Below are 4,920 nucleotides of genomic sequence, written 5' to 3' on the forward strand. Positions count from 1 at the left end.
TAAGATTGGTGGATGTATTAATGTCAATATTCTGGTTTAATATTGTTTTGCAAGCTGTTAGCACTGGGATGAACTGGTAAACAATACATGGATATCTCTGAATTCCTTCTTTCTCCTTCCTTCTCCCCTTCCCTCCTTCCTTCCTTTCTTCCTTCCTTCCTTTTTTTTCTTTCTTTCTTTCTCCCTAGATTTCATTTATTTATTTGACAGAGACATAGCAAAAAAGCATAAGCAGGGGAGCAGTACAGGGAGTAAGGAGCCAGACATGGGGCTTGATCCCAGGACCCCAGGACCATAACCAAAGGCAAGGTAAAGACAAATGCCTAACCAACTAAGCCACCCAGGTGCAACTCTCTGTATTCTTTCTTTGTTCCTCCTTTCCTTCCTCCCTCCGCCCCTCCTTGGAGAAAAGTCTGATTCTAGGAATGGGACAGGAAATTTGCAGTTTGATCCAGAGCATCTTGTAGTGCCAGAAAGTAGTAGAGTGCTAAAAAAAAAAAAAAAAAAAAAAAAAAAAACCAAAACCAACCTCATAGTGATGGTCATATGGGGACATAGGGGCCAACTGGATGAGCTCATAATGGCCAAAACCGGAACAATGTGAAAAACACAATGAGCAAAATAGTATTATATTATAACCCTAAGTATAAAATAAACATTCATGACTCCATACAGATATAAGTAAAGTGATTAAGTAAATACATACATTGAGGATATTAGATATATTTCCCATGCAGAACTGCAAATAATTGATGTAGATGTTCTACCCTTAAGGGTGAGAAATATAATTCCTCATTCCTTAAATGTGGGCTGTGCATGGTGACTTTCTTCCAAAGAATATAGTATGGAAAGAAAAAAGAGAGAAAGTTTATAGTAGAGAATTCTGACAACTCTCTCCCAGTCAGCTGATCAAGGGTAAGTAACGTCAGTAGTGAGAAGTCATGTTGATAGTATGACCCCTTGATAAGATGTGATGATTATGGCGCCTCTTCTCTGTGGCCTTCCTCCCCAAAACACCTTTCCCCAGTCTAATCATGAGGGAACATCAGATAAATCACAGTTGGAGGACCTTCCACAAAATATCTCACCAGAAGTCCTTAAAACTCTCAAGTGTTGTCAAAAACAGGGTAAGTCTGAGTAATAGTCCCAGCCTAAGGAGCCTAAGGGGACATAACTGCAAACATCATATAGTATCCTAGATAGGATCCTGATACAGAAAAATGGCATTAGGGGAAACCTGAGGAAATCTAAAATGCGAACTTAGGTTACTAAGAATGTATCCAGATTGGCGCATTAATAGTACCATACTAATGTACTAATGAGAGATGCCAATGGTAGGGGAAACTGGGTGTGGTGTATATAAGAACTCTCTGTACTACCTAAATAAGTCTGGACATCTAAGACTGTTCTGAAAATAAAAACTTATTTTAAAATAAGGGAAATAGATGTGTCCCCTCTACCACTCCCAGGGAGAGTTCTGGTACAACTGTGCCTGGGCTAGAGGTACCTTCACACTTTGGCCTTTCACTTTTCTCTCTTTACCCCTACCCTCTGCAGTGTTTGAACAGAGGACTTAGTGCTAAGACTGTCTGATTGTCTAAACTCATGAGGAAAATGGTGGAAAATTCACTATCATCACTGCCAGAAAGAGTGATTTACGGCTTTACTCTTGAGCTCCCCGTTTGGCTTTATACTATATCTTGTGTGGACTATTATTCCTGAATCTTGATTAGACTTCTTAGGCTTAACCTTTTGGCCTCAGAAATACTGGGCACTTGCATTGCCTGCTTACCTCCTACAATAATCAGCTATGTACTTTAATTTGGAGTTAACATGATGAGTACCTCTTTATTCAATTCCATTCCTATAGGCACAGATAACTATGCTAAAAATCAACAGCAGAAGAAATACCAAGAGGCTATCTCAGCATTAAGAGAGATCGCTGTTACTGACATAAACCAAATATTCTTTTTTGCAGCCGAAGACCTTTACACCAAAGACTGAATTGTATGTAGACATACTGACACCCAGTATTTATTTGTGATCTTTGCTATAATGATTTTGACCATAATTATTTTGACTATCTTTTATTAATACACAGTATCAAGATGTTTAAAAAAAGTAAGTTGAACTTCTCTCTCTTTTTTTTTTTTTTTTAAGATTTTAGTTATTTATTTGACAGACAGAGATCACAAGTAGGCAGAGAGGCAGGCAGAGAGAGAGGAAGGGAAGCAGGCTCCTTGCCGAGCACAGAGCCCGGTGCCGGGCTTGATCCCAGAACCCTGGGATCATGACCTGAGCTGAAGGCAGAAGCTTAAGGTGATTAAGCTCTGCTAATATTGAAAATGTTTTTAAATATTAGTTATTAACAGAAAGAATAAATAAAATGCTGTATTACCAAAGAAAAATGAAAAATTGAGAATGAACTATGAATACATGTAACAACTTGGGTAGATCCTAAGGGATTACGCTGAACGCTGAGTGAAAAAAGCCAACTCAAAAGGTTACATTTATGTATTATGTAGCAATTTATATTAAATTTGGAATAACAAAATTATTGAGATAGGAAACAGATCAGTGGTTGGCAGGGGCTAGGGATGGAGGAGAGGGAGAACATGAGTAAAATGGGTAGCAGGAAGGACACCTGCGATAATGAAACAGGTTTGTATCTTAATTGTGGTGGTATTTGCATGAATCTCCACATGAGAAAATTGCATAGAACTACATGCACACACACACACACACACACACACACGGGCATGTACAACTGATGAATTCTAAATAAGCTTTTTGCATTGTACTAATGTCATTTTCCTGGTTGTGATATGACATACAGTAATACACCACTGGGTGAAGGTAAATGGAATCTCCTATCACATATTTAAAGGCATTAGCTGCTGCTTTTATTCATTCTGTTTTAAATTGACATATAATTTATATACCACAAAATTCACCCTTTTGAAATGTACAATTCAATGGACTTTGGTATATTCATTGTCCAATTTAGTATATTGGTCACATACATGTAACAATAACCACTAATTCTAGAACATTTTCATCACCACAAAAGAAATGCTATCCTCAGTAGTCACTCCCCTTTTCCCCATCCTTTATCTTCTAGAAACTACTAAGCTACTTTCTGTCTCTGTGGATTTGCCTATTCTTGAAACTTCACTTACATGGAATCAATACAGTACTTGTTCTTTTGTGTCTGGCCTTGTTCACCAGCATGTTTTCGAGATTCATCCACACTGTAACATGTATGAGTTTTACATTCCTTCCTGTGATTGAATAATATTTCATCCTATAGATATACCACATTTTGTTCATTCATTACTTAATGGACACCTAGGTGGTTTCTGCTTTTTGACTATTATGAATAAGGTCGCTATACACATTTATGTATGGGTTTTTTGAACATATGTTTTCAGTTTTCTTGAGTATATACCCATGAGTGGATTTTTTGGATCAAATGATAACTCTCTTTAATTTTTTGAAGGACTGACACAGTTTTCCAAGATGCAGCCCCATTTTACATATCCACCATCAGTGTATGAGAATTCTGATTTCTCCACATCCTCACTAACATGTTATTGTCTTTCTTTTTTATTATATCTATCCAAGTGGGTATGAAGTGATATCTCATTGTGGTTTTGATTTTCTATTTCCTTTTTTAAAAAGTTTATTGTTTATTTGAGAGAGAGAAAGAGATTGAGCATGAGCAGGGGAAGGGACAGAGGAAGAGGGAGAGAGAGAGAATCCCAAGCAGATTCCCTGGTGAGCACAGAGCCCCCACCCAGTGCTTGATCCCATGACCAGAGATCATAACCTGAGCCCAAACCAAGAGGGGGATGCCCAACCTACTGAGCCACCCAGGTGGCCCTGATTTTCTATTTCTTAATGACTCAATTTCAGTAGCTTTTGTCTTTCTAGGAATTTATCTATGGCATCTGTGTTACCTAATGTTGGTATACAATTGTTCTTAGTTTTTGCTTACAGTCCTTTTTATTTTTGTAGAGTTGATAGTAATGTTCTCTTTTATTATTGATTTTAGTAATTTGAGTCTTCTTTCCTTTTATCTTCATCAATCTAGGTTAAAGGTCTATCAATTTTATTGATTTTTCAAGAACAAAGTTTTGGTTTTACTGATTTTCTCAACTGCTTTTCTATTCTATATTTCATTATTTCCTCTCTAATCTTTTTGTCTTTCCTTCCTCTTCCTTTGGATTTAATTTGCCCTTCTTTTTCTAGTTATTTTAGGTGCGAAGTTAGGTTACTGATGTAAGATTTTTTTTCTTCTTTTTAAACAGGCATTTATGGCTCTGTATATTTTTTGCAACTTCATGTGAATCAAGTATTACTTCAAAATAAAAATTTTAAGAAAAAGTATGTACTTCTGCTCTGCCAAGGGAGCTGTGTGGGGCGATGACTTGGTCATTATATCTATCCTCAAGGAGTTTAGTCTAGTGGAGCAAACTACCAACAGAATGATCTGGAAGATGAGGAGATGCTGCTTGCTGCAGAGATGAGAGAAGACACTGAAGAATATCCAGGAAAACCCTCACAAAGGTACAATTGAGGGCTTGTATGAATTGAAGAGCTATGCTTCTACCACGGGAATTCCATTCTTAGGCCAATCCCTGACAAGGTTGTCACTTCTGCCTTCTCAGATCTTCAGGGACCACAGCTGAAGCCATTTGGGACAGAGATGGATGCACACCCTGATTAAGGCTAATATTCCTAGCTGACAGCTTTTCTCTGCAGCTCAGAATTTTTAGAGATACCCTATCTCCTACCAAGTCTTTCAAAATGTTCAAAATGTAGCTACTGACTTCCTTTATAAAAGATAGGAAGAATGGTGTTAAAACAGGAAGGGAAGCCTAGAACATTTGTTGGGGTTACTAATAATGAAAACATTTC

At 37.4% G+C, this 4,920-nt stretch overlaps 1 pseudogene; it reads left to right on the forward strand.

Annotated features, from left to right (window-relative positions):
• The first annotated feature begins 331 nt into the window (after positions 1-331).
• LOC116596323 lies at positions 332-2,133 on the forward strand (annotated as a pseudogene).
• The last annotated feature ends 2,787 nt before the right edge of the window (positions 2,134-4,920 follow it).

The sequence above is a fragment of the Mustela erminea genome, chromosome 7 (genome assembly GCF_009829155.1).
Source record: "Mustela erminea isolate mMusErm1 chromosome 7, mMusErm1.Pri, whole genome shotgun sequence".
In the NCBI taxonomy this organism is placed as follows: domain Eukaryota; kingdom Metazoa; phylum Chordata; class Mammalia; order Carnivora; family Mustelidae; genus Mustela; species Mustela erminea.